The sequence below is a fragment of the Nicotiana tabacum genome, chromosome 4 (assembly GCF_000715075.1).
Source record: "Nicotiana tabacum cultivar K326 chromosome 4, ASM71507v2, whole genome shotgun sequence".
Classification (NCBI taxonomy): Eukaryota; Viridiplantae; Streptophyta; class Magnoliopsida; order Solanales; family Solanaceae; genus Nicotiana; species Nicotiana tabacum.
This window is the reverse complement of record NC_134083.1, coordinates 75,971,942-75,982,122: the sequence shown is the minus strand read 5'-3', so window position 1 is coordinate 75,982,122 and position 10,181 is coordinate 75,971,942.

Sequence of the window (10,181 nt, the reverse complement as noted above, 5' to 3'; positions counted from 1 at the left end):
CCTTCGCGTTCGCGAAGAAGGAAACCAGACTTCAGCAACAGCAGTCCAAACAGCTCCAATTTGGTCAGAAATCACCCTGAAATACACCCGAGCTCCTCGGGACCTCAATCAAACATACCATCAAGTCCCAAAATATCATACGAATTTAGTCGAGGCTTCAAACCACATCAAACAACGCCGGAATTACGAATCGCGCATCGAATCAAATTATGAACTTCCAAAACTTCCAACTTCTAAAACGCGTGCCGAAACCTATCAAACCAACCTGGAATGATGTCAAACTTTGCAGGCAGGTCCCAAATAACATAACAGAGCTGTTCCAACTCTCGGAATCGTATTCTGACCCCGATATCAAAAAGTCAACCCCCGGGTCAAACTTCCAAAAAATTCGACTTTCGCCATTTCAAGCCTAAATTGGCTACAGACCTCAGATTCACAGTCCGGACACGCTCCTAAGTCCAAAATCACCCAATGGAGCTAACGGAACCGACATAACTCTTTTTCGGAGTCATCTTCACATAGTTCCGACTACGGTAAAAATTCTAAGACTTAAGCTTCAATCTCAGGGACTAAGTGTCCCAAATTTCTCCGAATCATCCGTAAATCAAACTCGACCACACACACGGGTCATAATACTTACTGCGAGGCTGCTCGAGACCTTAAGTCACTGAACAGGGCATAAATTCTTAAATCGACAAGTCGGGTCGTTATATTCTCCACCTCTTAAACAAACGTTCGTCCTCGAACGTGCTAAGAATTATTCTACGATTACCAAATTGATGATTTTACTTTTACACATATACTCACAGTTGATCCCACGTTACTGCATTTGAGATAAGCCCGACAACACCATCTCATTTGAGATTATTTCTTTTATCCATATTTGTGAACCTTAAGACCAATTTCTTACACTCCAAACATTTTTAGAAAGTCCGATTCTTTTCATCAACGAACGGTATTAGTCTCAACTGGCTGTAGCAACTCGTGCCTACGCACACATTAACTTTCTTGATAGTGTTGAAGTACTTCAATTTTTTTTTCCTGGGGTGTTTCATTCCTCCTCGCTTAGGATCATCTGTCCTCAAACAAATAACATAATTTATCTCTTCTTTCACACATATCAATCTCCCATTTTCTTTTTTTCTAACTCCCAAATTTTTCAGAACATTTCGGCAAAGTCTCCCCCTGTAAATAGGCCTATCCACCTGCCAGAGTAACACCAAAACGACTCCTAACAACACATCCACAAGGTATATATCAATAACACTGATCTCAGCATTACAAGTATTGCATTATCATAACGATATCCGGACATGAAGTACATCATATGTACACTCATCACCACATATCTGGTCTTAAAAGCTGTTCATAATTAATTTCAGTATCATCAATTAATCTCATATTAACCACCACCTCATTTAGAATTTTCACAATACTGACAACAGAATATGAGGCATGAAGACCTCATGATTACTTACTCAGATTAATGAGTCACATTTAACGCCACCTGGGCACTTACCTCATAGGCTAAAACTCAATGTTTACAGCATGAAAATGGCTAAATATGAACAGAAAAATATACAAGAATTATCAGATAAGCCTAACAGGCGTGACTCCCTATTAATATCATTGTACAAATTAACTTCACAAAGGAATAATTTTAAACTCATAAATATTTCACCACAAGGACCTCATCCTTACATAACTTCCATCGCGGCTTGCAGCTCGATTTAAATATTTCACATCATGTAAAAATGTGAGGATCTCATCCTCAACTCTGAATCACAAGTATGTTGCACATTGTGCCAACTGAAATTTTAAATTTCCTTTCTTTCTTCTTTTCAATATATTTCATAAATAATTTTTTTTTCACAACATATAATGAACCCTCATACCTGTAGGGCATATAATTCATAAAAATTAGAATTAATTATTTCGAAACACATTAAACCCATAGTAATGAATAATAAAAATTAGTTTTGAACTTATATCCCTCACTGGTGTACAAAAGTAAAATGACAGACACGGGTTCACATCTTTAAATCTCCCAACAGGGATAAACATATAAGTGGGTCACAAATTTACGAAGCTCACCCATAAGTGGAGCATAATAGGAGGACTCACCTCAATATTCAGAACCGAATCAAATTAAGGGAAATATCCTTTTATAATAAAAATCAGGATCGTACCTGTAACGACACCATATGGTGTATTGGCCTCAGCCAAATCATAGTGATTAAATCAACGGGTCGGGCCTCCACCTCTTTGGCGCCCACTACACACCTGTCCTCCACCTCTAACTGACTGTGCACGTGGAGTATCAACTGGAATAAAGCTTGTAGCTGGAGTGTTCTGATGAAATCCACCCTTCCCAAATCTGGGACAATCTCTCATGATATGCCTAGTATCACCACACTCATAACAACCCCTCTGAGGTCGCGGCTATTCGTACTGAGTCTGCGCCGGATAACTGGAATAACCACTGTAAAAATTTTGTGTCGGTGGTGCACTGTAAATTGGAGCACTCCGAGTAATCTAATGTGCGGACTGAGCTGACCGACTGCTCAAGCCTCCGCTATAATGGGTTCTAGCTGAAGAGAAAAACCCACTGAACCCTCCAGATCTTCGAGACCTTTTGGCCTCCTTAGACTCCCTTTCCTCGCCTAAAACGCCCTCAATCTTCATTACAATCTCCACTACTTGTTGAAATGGAGCACCAGTTTGCAATTCTCGACCCATGCATATTTTAATATTATAATCGAACCAATCAATAAATCTGCGGACCCGCTCTCTGATTGTAGAAACCAAGATAGGTGCATGACGGGCTAACTTATTGAACATGATAGCATATTCTGACACTGTCATAGTACCCTGACGCAACCGTTCAAACTCTGTGCGCCACGCATCTCTGAGAGTCTGGGGAACAAACTCTTTCAAGAACATTTCTGAAAATTGAGCCCAAGTTGGTGGTGTGGCATCGGCTGGTCTACCTTCTTCATAGATTTTCCACCACCGATACGTTGTTCCTGATAGTTGAAATATAGTAAAGGAAACTCCGCTCACTTCCACAATACCCATGGTGCGGAGAATACGGTGATAATTTTTCAGAAATTCTTGGGCATCCTCTGTAGCTGTGCCACTGAAAGTTGGTGGATTATATTTCTTAAACCTTTCAAGTTTCTTTTGTTCTTCTTCTGATGCCCCGGGCCTGACCTTAGGCCGAACCGTAATAACAGGTTGTACCGGTACTACACCCAGAACCTGACCAACGTGAACCTGCTGCTCTAGAGTTGTGATAGGAGTTTGAGCTACTCCCCCAATCGGCGAAATATTTGGTGCAACAGAGATCAATCCCGCCTGAGTTAATGTACCAAACATACTCAGGAACTGTGCTAAGGTCTCCTGAAGTCCTGGGATAACAACAGGTGCTTCTGGTACCTGTCCCCCAATTGGAGCTACTAGTGGCTCCTCAACTGTTATTCTGACAGGTGCTCTAGTCACAGCACGTGCCCTTCCTCGGCCTCTACCTCGGCTCCGGCCTCTTGCAACCCTAGCAGTATGTGCGGATGCCTGCTCAGCTAACCCAGTAGCACGTGTCCTCACCATCTGTGAGAGAATGGAGACACAAAGGTTCAGATTCCAAATTAAACAAATTCCGCACAACAGGAATGAAAGAAATGGAAATTTTCTAATAGTTTTGTAGCCTCTCGAAGATAAGTACAGACGTCTCTGTACCGATCCGCAAGACTCTACTAGACTCGTTCGTGACTGGTAGAACCTATGAACCTAGAGCTCTAATACCAACTTGTCACGATCCAAAATACCACCACAGGCGTGTGATGACACCTATTCTCTAAGACTAGGTAAGCCGATTTCCATTACATTTTGAAGCCATTTTTTTAAGTAATCAAAACTAACAACGGAAATAATTACGATATACAACCTCCCAAGACTGGTAGTACTGAGTCACGAACTCTACCTAAATACATGGAATGATCACGAGGACCGAATATACAATACTGTTTGATTACAATTTAATAGTACAATGAAATGAAAAGACTCCAAGGGACTGCGATGACCAAGAGCTCTACCTTGAATCCTTATGATCACGCTTTAACTCTGCTCAAGTCCGATATCTCCAATACCTGGCTCTGCACAAAATGTGCAGAAGCGTAGAGTGAGCACACCACAGCGGTGCCCAATAAGTATCAAGACTAACCTCAATGGAGTAGAGACGAGGTACAATCAAGACACTCACTAGTCTAATAACCTATGCAATATAATATACAAAATAATAGAAAACAAATAATAATAAGGGCAGGATAAAACAACCAGTGATATGCACAACAGACAACAAGAATACCATTAATATCACTCAACAATTAATAAACACAATTACACCCAATTAAATCAAGTCCTTCAAATAAATGTCTTTCACATAGTTCTTCCAGATAACTGTCTTTCAAATATAATTTTCTCAAATAATTATTTTTTTCAAATAAAATTCTTTCAATAAATCTTTTCAAATACAATTTCCTCAAATAAATATCTTTCAAATATAATTCTTTTATATAATACTTTCTAAGTAAAATTCTTCCAAATAAATATTTTGAATATAATTCTTTTAATTAAAAATTCACCATGTGATACCTCATTTCATAATCATCAAAATACGGGTCTCAGCCCATTTTTATATTTTTCGTAAACACATGTCTCAGCCCATTTTCATATTTTCACGGCACCTCGTGCCCATAATTAAATCATCATATTTCCCTGGCACCTCGTGCCCTCATTTTATATCACAATTGCACGGACAATTCACGTGCTAAATATCATTATCATTTCATCACAGCACCTCGTGCCCACATTTTATATCACAACTGCACGGACAATTCACGTGCCAATATCCCCATTTCATTATCACAATTCACAGCACCTCGTGCCCACATTTCATTTTATAAACCGCCTGGCAATAGCCACAGGCTCCCAATTTCAACATAAATCAGATTATTATCAATTTACTAACAACAAGACAAGTTACACAAGGTATAAAAAATAAACACAAGAAAATCACAACATCACATGAAAATTGTCAACACCACAAACCCACATCATCATATATCGTCCCTGACAATAGCCACCCTTATCACTCCTATGGCCACCCTTATCAGTCCTATAGCCACCCTTATCGCTCCGCCCAGACAATACCAATAGCCACCCTTATCGCTCCTATTGCCACCCTTATCGCTCTTATAGCCACCCTTATCGCTCCGCCCAGACTATATTCCAACAAACACGACAACAGTGAAATGCCACCCTTATAACCATATAATATCAACGGTGAAATGCCACCCTTATCTCCCCAAAATAACAATTCACCCAACACAATAATTTACACGGAAAATTATCACAACAACATAATAAAATCAACTCATATCACAATTTGCCCAATGGCCACAACCAAATTCCAAAGATATAACAAATCAATTTATTTCACAACAAATAGCCCAAGGCTCCATAAAAATGTATATAACACCCCAAAGACAATCAACAGAGATAGAAAATATTCAGCATAAAGAAAACCTTTATTGATCCAATTTTAGATAATTATATAAATACCTCTTCTTAAACTCATTTAATTAATTTTGCAGAGGGAGAAATCCAAAATGGAATTAAATTCCAATAATTATCAAACCAGCAAATTCACGGAATTTCATAAATAATCAAATAATAATGACATCAAATTGTCATAATACAACATGGTCAACAACAAGGATTTAGGCACGAAAATTAGATGATTAAATATATGCTCACAATTATACAATTTACTACAAAATATGCTCAAGACTCTAACTCAATAAAATTTGCACATATAACCCAAGCACGTACTCGTCACCTCGCGTACATGGTTTTCAATTACACAAATTGCACATAAGACTCAATGCCTAAAGGTAAATTCCCCCACTCGAGGTTAAGCAAGACACTTACCTCTTTAAAGTTATGCCGATATTCCAAAATCACCTTCTTGCTTGAATTGACCTCCGGACCGCTAAAATCTATCCAAATTAAGTGTATAACTTCATTAAAATTCATCGGAAATAGTTCCGGATAATAATACGTCGACTTAAAAATTTTATTCCAAAAAGTCAACAAAAGTCAACGCGAGACCCGACTCTCGGAACCCAACATAATTTTCATGAAATCCGATCACCCATTTCGATACGAGTTCAACCATACCAATTTTATCGAATTCCAATAACAACTCAACTTTCATATCTTAAATTTTTATTTTTGGAAGATTTTACAAAAATCTTGATTTTTTCTCCATTAAATCCGAATTAAATGATGGATTCAAAGACATAATCATGGAAATTAATCAAAACTGGATAAGAATCACTTACCCCAAACACTCACGCAAGAATGTCTCCAAAAATTGCCTTCTACCGAGCTCCAAATTTGATTTTGAGTGATGAACTCAAACCCCCATTTTTGGGACTTTTAATTCTGCCCAGATAAGCCTTCTTCGCGTTCGCGACCATTGCTTCGCGTTCGCGAAGGCCAAAACCCAACTGCCTCAAATCCTTCATCGCGTTCGCGACCTCCTCGTCGCGTTCGCGAAGGCCAACTATTTTTGCACCATCATTTCCTTTTTGAGTTCGCGAATCCCTTGTCGCGTTCGCGATGCCTAGCTAACCAACTCCTTCGCGTTCGTGTTCCCTCCTCGCGTTCGCGAAGGCCAAACGACCTCAAGCCATACTCTTCCTTTCTTCTTCGCGTTCGCGTTGCCTTGGCCGCGTTTACGAAGGCTTGTCCAGTTCCTTCTTCACATTCACGTCTCCTGCTTCACGTTCGCGAAGGCCAAACCAACAGCCCCTCAAATTCCTCTTCGCGAACGCGGGACTCCCTTCGCGTTCGCGAAGAAGGAAACCAGACTTCAGCAACAATAGTCCAAACGGCTCCAATTTGGATTGAAACCACCCCGAAACACACCCGAGCCCCTCGGGACCTCTATCAAACATACCATCAAGTCCCAAAATATCATACAAACTTAGTCGAGGCTTCAAACCACATCAAACAATGCCGGAATTACGAATCATGCATCGAATCGAATTATGAACTTCCAAAACTTTCAACTTCTAAAACTCATGCCGAAACCTATCAAACCAACCCAGAATGACGTCAAATTTTGCAAGCAAGTCCCAAATAACATAACGGAGCTGTTCCAACTCTCGGAATCGCATTCCGACGCCGATATCAAAAAGTCAACCCCCCGGTCGAGCTTCCCAAAAATTCGACTTTCGCCATTTCAAGCCTAAATTGGCTACAAACCTCAGATTCACAGTCTGGACACGCTCCTAAGTCCAAAATCACCCAATGGAGCTAACGGAACCGACATAAATTTATTCCGAAGTCGTCTTCATATAGTTCTGACTACGGTAAAAATTTTAAGACTTAAGCTTCAATCTCAGGGACTAAGTGTCCCAAATCTCTCCGAATCATCCGTAAATCAAACTCAACCACACACGCAGGTCATAATATATATTGCGAGGCTGCTCGAGATCTTAAGTCACTGAACAGGGCGTAAATTCTTAAAATGACAAGTCGGGCCTTTATAGGTATTGACTTCATGTCGCAAATATCTGTGTGAATTAAATCTAAAGGATTGGATTCCTTTTAATTGACTTATAAGGATGTTTAACATACTTAGATTCCACACATATTTGACATTTCGTTTTGTCGCATTCAAACTTAGGCAATACTTCCAAATTAATCATTTTTCATAAGGTTTTATAATTGACATGTCCCAACGTATATGCCATAAATTATTTGACTCAAGTAAGTAAGAAGAAGCTAAAATTTTATTATTGTCAACAACCATTACATTCAGCTTGAAAAGGCCCTCAGTAAGGTAACCTTTTCCTAAGTACATCTCGTTCTTACTTATTACAACTTTGTCTGAAATAAAAACACACTTAAACTCGTTTCTTGACAAGAAGTAAAATAGAAACTAAGTTCTTTCTTATTTCAGGAACATGACAAACGTTGATCAGAGTCACCACCTTGCTAGAGGCCATCTTCAGGAATATCTTTCCATAACCTTCAATTTTGGTTGTTGGAGAATTTCTCATAAAAATGGTCTCGTCGGGTCCAGCGGGAGCATATGAAGCAAATACTTTTAAATAGCACAAACATGACATGTGACTTCAAAATCAATCCACCACACCTTAGTATTTCCAACTAAGTTGCATTCAAACAACATAGTGCATAAGTCATCAATATCATCATTTATTTCAACCATATTTGCTTGACCCTTTTTCTTTTCTTTCTTTGGAGCACGACATTCTACAGCTTTGTGTCTACGCTTTTCATAGTTGTGGCAGTTTCTCTTGAATTTATTCTTGCTAGGATAGTTCTTTGGTCCAGAAGACTTCTTCCTCTTTTTCGGGTTAGTTGGAGCAGTCTCAACAATATTCGCTCCCATAATTGTTGAGTTTCTATGTGTCTTCTTTTCTGCAGCTTTATTGTCCTCTTTGATCCTCAATCGAACGATGAGATCTTCGAGTTTCATCTCCTTGTGCTTGTGTTTCAAATAGTTCTTAAAGTCCCTCTATAAAGGAGGAAACTTCTCAATCATTGCTGCAACTTGAAATGCCTCATTGATGATCATACCTTCAATGAAAAATTCAAAATTAGTAACAAAATTAATACTTTCAATAGAAGCATTAGTTTGGATTATACCTTTAGCAAGAAGATCATGAATTATAACTTGCAGCTCTTAAATTTGGGTAATGATAGGCTTGTTGTCTACCATCTTATAGTCCAAAAACTTGGCTACAACAAACTTATTCAAACCGACATCCTCGGTTTTATACTTCTTTTCCAACGCATCCCATAGTTCTTTCGAAGTTTTCACATTACTGTAGACGTTGTAAAGATCATCTTCCAGTCCATTAAGAATATACTTCTTGCATAAGAAATCTGAGTACTTCCATGCCTCAGACACAATAAAACGTTCATTTTCAGGAGTTGATTCTGGCAGAACCAGAACGTCTTCTTGATGAACTTTTGTAGAATAAAAGTAGTCAAATAGAAGAACATCTTTTATTGTCAACGTTTGAAATCAATCCCGAAATTTTTTTCGGACTTTTTCGTCGGAACCGGTGGTGGCACAGAACGACTGAAAGAAGCAACATTGCTCGTAGAGCCAACCACGGGGTTCCTGTTTCTGTCATTTCTGTTAGTCACAAAACAGAAACAAAATTAATTAATGGTGAAGTGTTTAAAATATTCGAACCGAATAAACTTTAACATAAACAGATTAAATACCACGGTGAAGATTTTATATCTTCTAATTGAATACACAACGAGTAAAAAATCACAAAAATTTTAATCTCGTAATTGAGTAGAAAGTCCCAAGGAGTAGAAAATCTGAAGGTTTTAGTCTCCAAAATGAGAGTAGAAATTATTAGTATTTAGTCTCCCACAAATAGAATATAAGATGAATACAGAAAAAAAATATTAAGTTCCTTAAGCTTGTTAGTAATCTGTATTCGAAAATATATTCAAAATACAGTAGCAACGTAAAACCAAAAATTTAGAAGAAACAGAAAATTAATCCACACTGACTTCACAGTGTACCCTTAAGGAACTTAATCCTTTCGTAGTACCCGAGGTTTAGGATTATTTTTTGCCAGGATAGAACGGATTACCCTCACTAGTGTAGCGGTACTTCAAACCCCAGTGACCAACGAACTCAAAGATCAGTAGCAAATCACACTTACGACTTTCTTTATGTTAAAAATAATGCAGAAGGAAGAAGGAAAAATCAGAATTTTCGTAAGGAAAATCTGAGGGAAAGTTCATGTATTTATAGCCAAAACGTTGGGTAATTCTGAAGAGTTGCAACTCTTCATGTAAGGCTGCAACTCAAAATGGTTGTTTTATAAAACGGTCATTTACGCAAACCGTCAAATTTAAATTCTAACGGAAAATTCAAAATGGAGGAAAAATAATTTACCGTTACAAAAAATGGCAATTTGGATTAAATTAATATTACGTTAATCTTAATATTAACAAATAAATTTGGTTTTAAAAAATTATTCAATCAAATCATTTGACCAAATCCGAAGCTGAAACCGAGCGAGCGACGATGACGGCGCGAGGCTTGCCTTCTTTTCAAC